The sequence below is a fragment of the Pseudophryne corroboree genome, chromosome 3 (assembly GCF_028390025.1).
Source record: "Pseudophryne corroboree isolate aPseCor3 chromosome 3, aPseCor3.hap2, whole genome shotgun sequence".
Taxonomy (NCBI): Eukaryota; Metazoa; Chordata; class Amphibia; order Anura; family Myobatrachidae; genus Pseudophryne; species Pseudophryne corroboree.
Window position 1 is genome coordinate 769007124 of NC_086446.1, and position 12523 is coordinate 769019646.

The window sequence follows — 12523 nt, forward strand, 5'->3', positions numbered from 1 at the left end:
CTACATATACTGATACTACTATAAGCTATATACACATACTATATATACTGATACTACTATAAGCTATATACACATACTACATATACTGATACTACTATAAGCTATATACCCATACTACATATACTGATACTACTATAAGCTATATACACATACTACATATACTGATACTACTATAAGCTATATACACATACTATATATACTGATACTACTATAAGCTATATACACATACTACATATACTGATACTACTATAAGCTATATACACATACTACATATACTGATACTACTATAAGCTATATACACATACTATATATACTGATACTACTATAAGCTATATACACATACTACATATACTGATACTACTATAAGCTATATACACATACTATAAATACTGATACTACTATAAGCTATATACCCATACTACATATACTGATACTACTATAAGCTATATACCCATACTACATATACTGATACTACTATAAGCTATATACCCATACTACATATACTGATACTACTATAAGCTATATACACATACTACATATACTGATACTACTATAAGCTATATACACATACTACATATACTGATACTACTATAAGCTATATACACATACTATATATACTGATACTACTATAAGCTATATACACATACTACATATACTGATACTACTATAAGCTATATACCCATACTACATATACTGATACTACTATAAGCTATATACCCATACTACATATACTGATACTACTATAAGCTATATACACATACTACATATACTGATACTACTATAAGCTATATACACATACTACATATACTGATACTACTATAAGCTATATACACATACTATATATACTGATACTACTATAAGCTATATACACATACTACATATACTGATACTACTATAAGCTATATACCCATACTACATATACTGATACTACTATAAGCTATATACACATACTACATATACTGATACTACTATAAGCTATATACACATACTACATATACTGATACTACTATAAGCTATATACACATACTACATATACTGATACTACTATAAGCTATATACACATACTACATATACTGATACTACTATAAGCTACATACACATACTACATATACTGATACTACTATAAGCTGTATACACATACTATATATACTGATACTACTATAAGCTATATACCCATACTACATATACTGATACTACTATAAGCTACATACACATACTACATATACTGATACTACTATAAGCTATATACCCGTACTACATATACTGATACTACTATAAGCTATATACACATACTACATATACTAATACTACTATAAGCTACATACCCATACTACATATACTGATACTACTATAAGCTACATACACATACTACATATACTGATACTACTATAAGCTATATACCCATACTACATATACTGATACTACTATAAGCTATATACCCATACTACATATACTGATACTACTATAAGCTATATACACATACTACATATACTGATACTACTATAAGCTATATACACATACTACATATACTGATACTACTATAAGCTATATACCCATACTACATATACTGATACTACTATAAGCTATATACCCATACTACATATACTGATACTACTATAAGCTATATACACATACTACATATACTGATACTACTATAAGCTATATACACATACTACATATACTGATACTACTATAAGCTATATACACATACTACATATACTGATACTACTATAAGCTATATACACATACTATATATACTGATACTACTATAAGCTATATACACATACTACATATACTGATACTACTATAAGCTACATACACATACTACATATACTGATACTACTATAAGCTATATACACATACTATATATACTGATACTACTATAAGCTATATACCCATACTACATATACTGATACTACTATAAGCTATATACACATACTACATATACTGATACTACTATAAGCTATATACACATACTATATATACTGATACTACTATAAGCATTATACACATACTATATATACTGATACTACTATAAGCTATATACCCATACTACATATACTGATACTACTATAAGCTATATACACATACTACATATACTGATACTACTATAAGCTATGTACACATACTACATATACTGATACTACTATAAGCTATATACACATACTACATATACTAATACTACTATAAGCTATATACCCATACTACATATACTGATACTACTATAAGCTATATACCCATACTACATATACTGATACTACTATAAGCTATATACACATACTACATATACTGATACTACTATAAGCTATATACACATACTACATATACTAATACTACTATAAGCTATATACCCATACTACATATACTGATACTACTATAAGCTATATACACATACTACATATACTGATACTACTATAAGCTATATACACATACTATATATACCATACCTCCCAACATGACCCTCTCCAGGAGGGACAGAATGCTCTGCTCCTGGACTCCCCTCTTAATTTATGATTGCCGGCACTTGTGCTGAAACACCTTTCTTATCCATTAGCCTGTTCAACACAGGTGCCGGCAATCATAAATTAAGAGGAAAGTCCAGGAGCAGTGCATTCTGTCCCTCCTGGAGAGGGTCATGTTGGGAGGTATGCATATACTGATACTTCCAACACCACATTCAAATCCCAGGGCACCGTAGGAGGCGCAGAGGAGGTTGTATGGGGAGTACCCCTTGCAAGAAAATCTGAACTTCTGGCAACAGTGCCAATTTCTTCTCTAAGAAAATGGAGAGAGCTGAAATCTGGACCTTAATGGTACCCAGATGCAAGCCCTTATCCACACCAGCATGCACGAAAGGTAAGAAACGTTCCAAGTGGAACTCTGCAGGTGGATATGTGCGTTCCTCGCACCAAGAGACATATCTTCTCCATATATGATGATAGTGTTTTGACATCACAGGTTTCCTGGCCTGAACCATGGTAGCAATAACCTTTTTGGAAAGGCCCTTGTGAGCTAGGATGTTCTGCTCAACCTCCATACCGGCAAACGAAGTCGCCGTTAGTCCGGGTAGACGAACGGTCCTTGTTGAAGAAGATCGCTTCTTAATGGTAGAGGCCAAGGGTCTTCGACGGACATGTCCAGAAGATCCGCGTACCATGCCCTCCGAGGCCAATCTGGGGCAATCAGAATTGCCTGGACTCCCTGATTTCTGATTCGCTTGAGCACCCTTGGGAGCAACGGAATCGGAGGAAACAGGTAGATCAGCCGGTAAGGCCAAGGCGACGTCAGTGCGTCCACTGCCCTCGCCTGAGGGTCCCTGGTGCGAGAGCAATACCACTGAAGCTTCTTGTTGAGACGAGAAGCCATCATGTCTATTTGCGGGCAGCCCCACAGGTGGATGATCTGCTGGAACACCTGATGGTGGAGACCCCACTCTCCTGGGTGGAGGTCGTGACGACTGAGAAAATCCGCTTCCCAGTTGTCTACACCCGGAATCAAGATTGCCAACATTGCTCTTGCATTTCTTTCTGTCCAGAGGAGTATCTTTGACACCTCTTGCATGCAGGCTCTGCTGTTTGTCCCTCCCTGCCGATTGATGTATGTCACTGCTGTGGCGGTGTCCGACTGAACTTGGATTGCGTGATTCATGAGTAGAGGCCTGAAGCAGAGCATTGTAGATCGCCTAAAGTTCCAGAATGTTGATCGGAAGGAGGACTTCATGGACTGACCACCTGCCCTGGAACTGCACCCCTTGGGTGACAGCATCCCATCCTCGCAGACTCGCATCTGTCGTGAGGAGGATCCAATCCTGAATCCCGAAACTCTGGCCTTCCAGGAGATTGGAGGACTGCAGCCACCACAGGAGGGAAATCCTTGCCTGAGGTGACAGCTGAATCATCCGGTGCATCTGTAGATGTGATCCGGACCACTTGCTCAGGAGATCCAATTGAAATGTTCTGGCATGGAACCTTCCATATTGGATCGCCTCATAGGAGGCCACCATCTTCCCCAACAATCTGATGCAAAGATGGATGGATACACAAGCAGGTTGGAGCACCATGCGGACCATCTCCTGAAGTGTTCTTGCCTTGTCCTCTGGGAGGACCACCGTATCCAGGGACATACCCAAGAACAGGAGCCGCTGAGTCGGTTCCAGGTGGGACTTCTGTAGATTGAGAATCCACCTGTGGCCGGAGAGACTAACCAGCCACACGTGTAATGGCGGCCGCAGCACTGAAGGGGTTAACCCCTAGTGCCCAGCACCATTAGGAGGACAATGGGCGCTTGGCGCCTCTTTTAAAATGTGCACTGGCGCTAGTCGCCATCTTTAAATGTATTGTGGGTGCTAGGCACCGGGTATTTAAAATATGTTTAATAATGTGTCATATGTTATATCGCTGCACAGTGCGCAGTTGGAGAATGATGCACAGTTATAGAACTAATGGACAGGGCACTTATGAGGAAAGTACAAGGTATTTTGTTTCTAAAAAGGCCTTGAAAGTAGTTTGTGAGACACTTTTGCATAGGAAGTCGTATGGTAATTGTCCTAGCTCCAGACTTGCTATGTACAAGTAAGTGTCAATTAGCTGGCCTCTTGGTGGCCAAACATCTTTGAAATGCAAACGAAGGTGGAAGTAAGACTGTTTGTTGTGTTGCAGCCTTTCCTGTTGTAATCCCAAACACTGGGTTTGCATGGAGATGTGAATGAGACAGAAACATTTGTATTTTGAAGCTATGTGATAAATTTATCAATGGCGAAATGTAAACTCCCAGGTGGTAGGAATTGGAGTTTAAATTATACAAAACTTTGTGTGTGCCAGGAAAGAGGAAATTTTTTATTTATTTATTTGTATTTTGTAAGATTTCCTGATTGGATGGAAATTACTCAGGGGAGACATGACCCCCTGTGGTACTGTGTGGAAAATTTACATAAAAAGGAGGCCTGCGTGCCTCCAGAGTGTATTGTACCATCTTCATTCTGCTGTGAACATCTTGCTGTATGCTATTTCCCCTAGCAATAGGGAAGAGTTCTCTTTAGAACTATTTGTTGGCATTAAAACATCATCTGCCTCAAGAAGATTGCGTCATCTTGTGACCTGCAGGCCTATGCAAAACATAGCCCCGTTCTCTGGCTGTCCAGGGAGCACCCCAACGTCTCCAAGTTCCGCCTTCCGCCAGCTACCGGTAGAGGATTAGTGGGCATTCGTCAACACCACACAGGTGTGGTAAGGCAGCGTGTCGGCACATACAGGGCAGAACCGTGGTTCCAAACGCCACGGCAGGTTAGGAGTTTGGTGGTGGCAGCATAAACCCGCCCACAGCGCAGTGGGTGGAGTCAGTAACAGGCGGTTACTGACGGTAAGTGGGAATCCCCTATGTGGCCAGGTCCCGTGTGACCTGAACATCCAATCTGTGTACTGGGGACGAGACCGTCCGGTCACAGAAATTGGTGGCATAGAGGTGGGATAATCCCAGCCGGCTTTTCGGTCACCCGATTGGAGAAGCCGAGTTACTCAAGAGAGGAGTAACTGCAGCGCAGGAGAATGCACAAGGTGGCGGACTTCAGCGGAATGTCCAAGGATGATCTGGAGATCGTGTGTCGGCAGAAGGGTGTACGGATCCCTTCCAACACGTCCAAGAGCGTCATGAGGGCGGCGCTCATGAGCTTGGAGGAGTCCCGCCGGGCAGAGGTGGAAAGCACTGACGGCGTCAGCATCGGAGAGGACGGCCCAACAGTGGACCTTCGTAAGGAACCGGTGAGACCCACAAGCCCCGACCCCTCTCACAGCAGCAATGTTTCCCAGCAATCCCTAGCAGGGCCAGGATCCCAACTTCCCGGGGGGGGGGGGGGGGGGGGGCGGCACTGATACCCTAGCAGATCGGCTAGCGGAATTGGGGGAAAGGGCAACGGAGCAGGAACGCATGCTTGTCATTCGGATGTGGCATGCCGAGTGGGCATCACCAGCCGTGGTTCCCCGGGAGCCGTTGTCAGCTGCTACACACAGATCGGGATGCATTCAGTTTGCAAAGTTTGCAGACAGTGATGGGGACATTGATGGACATTTACAAGTTTTTGAAAGGACTTGTAAACTACACGATTTACCCAAGTCGGAGTGGGTGAGACACCCTGTGCCCACTCTGCATGGAGAGGCATTGGAGGCCTTTCGATGAGTGGCCACGGAGGACTGTGGGGATTACGACGAAGTCGCGAAGGCCCTCCTCCAGCGATTCTTCATCACTCCAGAGTCTTACAGGAAGAAGTTCAGAGACTTGCCCAAGAATCCTTGCAGCACCCATGGGCAGATCGCCACCCAGCTGCGGCAGTACGTGGTGAAGTGTGTGAAGGATTCTGAAGCCACTACATGGGACGCACTGATTTTCCTGATCTGCAGGGAGCAGTTCTATCGCAGGTGCGCCCCAGAAGTGAAGGAGTGGGTGCTAGACCGGGAGCCACCCAGCTTAAAGATGGCTGCCCAGTTAGCCGACAAGTATGTGGCAGTTCGGCCACAGGGGCAGAAGCGCCCAACCAGCAGCCAGCCCCATAAGACTGTACAACCAGGGGGACACCCCTCTTCAGCTCATCGCCCCCCAAAGCAAGCATTTTCCAACCCGGGTGCTCTTGGCCAGCAACCGCACCGCAGCGTCCCTGCAACTGATCAGAGATCATCGGTGCCATGACTGGAGAAGAAGTGCTACAGCTGTGGGAAAATCGGACATCTGAGGATGAACTGTCCTGCCTCCCAAGCACCCCAGACTCGTGCCCCAAATCCGAGTGCTGGAGCACGGCTCGCTTGTTTGACGAGTGGAGATGAGCCTACAGAGACTGTTCCCCCTCCAGTAAGTCCGATGGAGTGTGGCGGGAAACAGGTGCACTCTGCGGAGAGAGTCACCTGCATGGCCAAACAGCCCCTACACAACATGTGGAGGCACCTGCAGCCGGTCCACGTGGGACCCCTGCAGGGGGAAGGCCTAAGAGACTCTGGGGCCTCAATCACTGTGGTGAGCCCCCACCTTATAGATCCTGCTGCAGTATTGCAGGGTCGCACTGCCAAGGTCACCCTGGCAGATGGAACGGAGAAAGCGGTTCCCATGGCAAGAGTCTGCCTGGACTGGGGAGCTGGACCAGAGTTGTGAGAAGTTGCCGTCATGGATGGTCTCCCAACTGATGTGGTCCTAGGAAATGACCTAGGTGGTGGGATCGTCACCACGTTTGCTGGCGCCATTCCCCGGAGTCAAGTTCCACGATCACCATTGACATCAGCTACTCCAGCACAGCCCAGCCCAGAGGAAAAGACTACAGCTGCTAGACAACTGCCAGCACAGCCAACCACAGCATCAACCAGCCCAGAGGAAAAGATTACAGCGGCTAGATCAGCACATCTACCCCGCATGCCTTTTGCCTCTGGTATGCCTACGCCCACTAGCAACGCAGAGGATGTTGGGTCCAGCTCGTTTGATCCTGTGGGGGTGCCCAATGATGCTCCTGACCCAAGTGGTTTGCCAACTCCGGCGGTGAGTATGAGAAACCACACTGACCTTTTCCGTGACTGACCCTAGTAGTCCCCACCTAGATCCCCCTGTAGAGTGTCCCAATTTAGGAGAGATTGAGGGCTGCAGGCAGGAGTTTAGGGAGGCTCAACTGTCTGACCCATCCCTGAAAGGCATGAGGCGCCACTCTGGCAGCGGCCTTGACAGGGTTGGGGCAGGAAGTGTGACCTGGCAGGAAGGGTTAAGGTACAGGGTAGCCAGGAAAGTGGGAGGGGATAGACCAGAGAGGGAATGTGTCCAGCTGGTCCCTCCAGGGAACTTTCCTGCGCAACCGGTGTCGGTTGCCAGCGAAACCCCTTTGGACAGTAACCCAGAGATAGACCGTACCCCGAAGTGCCTGTCACAGAGCTTCCCTGGTCTGGAATGTTGGATGACGCCCAGACCAACTGTAAGGCTGGTGCCATGCGTTGACATCTGGGGCACTCCAGTGGTTGTGTTGTCTCTGGGCCTCTGCCCATAGGAGAACCTTTACAGCAAATTGCTGTGGACATAGCAGGTCCCCTGCCTATGCGCAGTAGATCGGGGGAGTCACGCAGTCTCCCTGTAGTGGATGCCACACAGGATCCAGAGGCTGGTGGTCTGGCCGCCATCACTGTGGCACAGGTAGCGGACGAGGAGGAAAGAGTAGGCCTAGGTGACAGGATAGGTTTCCCGAGTCATAGGTCGACAGAGGAGGATTGGAGGGCAGGTCTGACAGTTAGGGCAGTCAGTTGCCAGATAGGAATGACGGAGGTGCAGTGACTGGGGCACCGTGTGGGAGGAGACAGGGATAGGCCCAAAGCAGAGGCGACCAGAGACTGTCCCCGACCCACATCACCCAGACTGGTACTGACCTTAGAACCTGTAAGGCCCTACGGACACGTTGTCATTGACTTTAATCCTGTAGTGAACCCCTTTACAGAGATGGCTAGGAAGGGCATTCTCAAGTCAGTGGACTTTGCACCTGCTTGCGAGTTGGCATTCCAGTCATTGAAGGAGGCTCTGGTACCCGCTCCAGTGCTGATGGCGAACATTCTTGACCAGGACTGTGTTTTATGAACTACTGCGCCACTGCACAGACTGGGAGCAGTACCGAGCCAGAAGGAGCCATATGGGCAGGAGCACCATGTGGCCTGTTTGAGCAGAATACTGCTACGGTGGGAGGAGGGGTATGCCGCAATTGGGTCACCTTGGGTGGCACTTGTGTGTACACTGGACCAGTTTTTACTCTGCTTGTGTAACTGGCCCCCCACAGTGATGACTTTCCACCCACCTGTTAGGTGGCTGCAACCTACCTTGGGGAAATCTGACAGACTGTTGTAGTGGAGACTTGGACTTCATGTGGACTATTTGAACATTGTGTCCCCACAAGAATCGGGCCACCATAATATGGATGAACTGCCTAGGCCGGAGCCTACACCCCCCAGGTAGTGTCCCCTTCAACCCAACAGACTGCGGGACCAGGAGCCATATTGTTGGAACATGACTCGCTGGTTTTCCCGCTTGAATTGGGGGGGGAGGAGTGTGGCTGGAGAGACTAACCAGCCACACGTGTAATGGCGGCCGCAGCACTGAAGGGGTTAACCCCTAGTGCCCGGCGCCATTAGGAGGACAATGGGCGCTTGGCGCCACTTTTAAACTGTACACTGGCACTAGTCGCCATCTTTAAATGTATTGTGGGTGCTAGGCACCGGGTATTCAAAATATGTTTAATAATGTGTCATATGTTATATCGCTGCGCAGTTGGAGAATGATGGACAGTTATAGAACTGATGGACAGGGCACTTATGAGGAAAGTACAAGGTACTTTGTTTCTAAAAAGGCCTTGAAAGTAGTTTGTGAGACACTTTTGCATAGGAAGTCGTATGGTAATTGTCCTAGCTCCAGACTTGCTATGTACAAGTAAGTATCAATTAGCCGGCCTCTTGGTGGCCAAACATCTTTGAAATGCAAACGAAGGTGGAAGTAAGACTGTTTGTTGTGTTGCAGCCTTTCCTGTTGTAATCCTAAACACTGGGTTTGCATGGAGATGTGAATGAGACAGAAACATTTGTATTTTGAAGCTGTGTGATAAATTTATCAATGGCGAAATGTAAACTCCCAGGTGGTAGGAATTGGAGTTTAAATTATACAAAACTTTGTGTGTGTCAGGAAAGAGGAAATTGTTTTATTTATTTATTTGTATTTTGTAAGATTTCCTGATTGGATGGAAATTACTCAGGGGGGATATGACCCCCTGTGGTACTGTGTGGAAAATTGACATAAAAAGGAGGCCTGCGTGCCTCCAGAGTGTATTGTACCATCTTCATTCTGCTGTGAACATCTTGCTGTATGCTGTTTCCCCTAGCAATAGGGAAGAGTTATCTTTAGAACTATTTGTTGGCATTAAAACATCATCTGCCTCAAGAAGATTGTGTCATCTTGTGACCTGCAGGCCTATGCAAAACATAGCCCCGTTCTCTGGCTGTCCAGGGAGCACCCCAACGTCTCCAAGTTTTGCCTTACGCCAGCTACCGGTAGAGGACTAGTGGGGATTCGTCAACACCACACAGGTGTGGTAAGGCAGCGTGTCGGCACATACAGGGCAGAACCGTGGTTCCAAACGCCATGGCAGGCTAGGAGTTTGGTGGTGGCAGCATAAACCCGCCCACAGCGCAGTGGGTGGAGTCAGTAACAGGCAGTTACTGACGGTAAGTGGGAATCCCCTATGTGGCCAGGTCCCGTGTGACCTGAATATCCAATCTGTGTACTGGGGACAAGACCGTCCGGTCACACCACCCATGAGCCATGACGTGACAGAAGTTGGATAGTGTGGTCGATATGGAGCAATAAAAGCTCCCTGGATCTTGCTTTTATCAGAAGATCGTCCAGGTAAGGGACAACATTGACCCCCTGGACCCGGAGTTGGAACATCATCTCCGCAATCACCTTTGTGAATACCCTCGGAGCTGTGGACGGACAAAGGGTAGTGCCTGGAACTGGTAGTATTTGTCCAGTAGGGCAAACCTCATATCCTTATATCCTATGAAATATATGGTATTAACAAAATAACAATTTTGTATGTATCGGTTTTTGGAAAAATGTATATATGTGAATCGAAGAGGAGAGAAAAAAAGAAAGACTCTGTGTTGGGGCACGCTTAAGAAATAAAACTTAACTTTTAATTAGAATGTATAAAATTAGATACACAAACAAACACACATATAATGCTTGATAAGAAGGTTTGTAAAGAATTTTAAACCTTCATCTACTTGTATTTTTTAATCTGAGAAAAGATTCTCTTATTAACAATAAGAAAAAATAAATAGGAGTATCAAGTCTCCAGTTTCAACAAATATTTTTGCGGTGACAGTGACACCCATGATGAAAATATCAGAAGTTCAATTTCGACATAACAGGAAAAAGGTTTCCGACATACGACATATAGGCATTCGATATGGCAATCTAGATTAAGAATTATCATCCAATAACCATTGCCTATTATGATATTATAACCTGGTATCTGACTATCTGCTAGTGCTAGGTTGCTAATCAACATGTACAGTGAAAGAAAACATCTCTAAATTGATCTAGAATAAAATGAATGAATGAAAAAAGAGAGATTGTAGGTGTGAAGTTGGTAAGGGTCAAAGGTTACTCCAACACTTCTGCTTTTCACATGGAGACAGAGGTGTTTAATACTGCACCTAATATTCCCTAGCAGTCTCCCATCTAGGTACTGATCAGGCTCCTCACTGCTTAGCTTCCAAGATCTGGCGAGATTGGGCGTAGCCAGTGAGATATGGCAGTAATGTCACATGGATTGTGAATGAGAGGGTGTCTGGTTGTTGGCACATACCAGAAGGTACTTCTACTATCCATCCAAGTGCACAGTCTCTCTGTTACTTCTGCATTGCAGAGAAATTATATGACCGGCATCAGGATGAGAGAGTACTGAAAAAAGCAAGATACAGGAAACGTATAGGTTCAGGGCCCGTCTTCTAATGTCCACCTCCTATGACGATATGGCGGACAGTGGATGAGAGAGGCGGGTTACCAGGACCTATTGAAAATTAGTGTGAAATTACACAGGTATCTTAAAGTTACCTATAAGGGTGAAATGACCAAATTTTAGAATTTGATTTAGATAACGCCCCTAAAAGGGACAAATTTAGAAAACAGAAAAAAGAACCTCTATTAGAAGTACTGCGTAGTTATGTGTGATCAGAAATTTTTGTGCAACAGAATATTATGGTTTGTAGATAACCATCTATGCAGCAAAGAAAAAATTAAGAACGTAAACATAAGAATAAAGAGTAATCACTGAGCATGTTAAATATTAACACATTGTAGTTTAGTGATAAAGTAGCAGATTTTACAAATATCAGATATTTTTATAATCAAGAAAATAATTTCCTCCAATATACGATACCAGGGGATGAGTGGGCTGAACCGTGCACTGTTCAGCACCACAGAACACAGACGGCCGTTTCACCTGAAGGTGGCTTGTTCACTGTGTGAGGTAGTTGTGGAAGACAGCTTATTTAAGGTCAAGGTAGGGGAGTGGTCTCCTAGTAAGGGCCAATAATAGTGGAGGGAATAAAACATGTGATGTTTGTGAGGTGTTTATTACATCACTTCCGGTTGCAGAGACCGGAAGTAGTATCGATTTGCGTCATTGCAAATGCCTTATTGTAGCTACTAAGCCTTGGAATTTAACTAAAATAGATGTCAGTAGCAAGTAATAAATGCTGTGGCCTGAGTGTTAAGGCCACAGTAAGGGCACTAATTGCGGTGACGATAGTCCTCTGGTAAACATACTGAACTGTAGCGCGTCACAAAGCGTTAGCGCGTCACTTCCGGTTTCGAAAGCCGGAAGTGGCGCGGGTGCCGAACGCGTCCAATCTTAGCCATGCGACTGAATTGTAGGTTGGACAGGGCCAAGGCTGACTGATTGCATTGGGGAGTGACTAGCTTTAAGGTGATAGTGGTCAAAAACATCAAACTCACGGCCACG

General features: G+C 45.1%; 1 pseudogene; it reads right to left on the minus strand.

The window, feature by feature from the left end:
- Positions 1–11201: 11201 nt before the first annotated feature.
- Positions 11202–11320, minus strand: LOC134897114 (5S ribosomal RNA; annotated as a pseudogene).
- Between the last annotated feature and the right edge of the window lie 1203 nt (positions 11321–12523).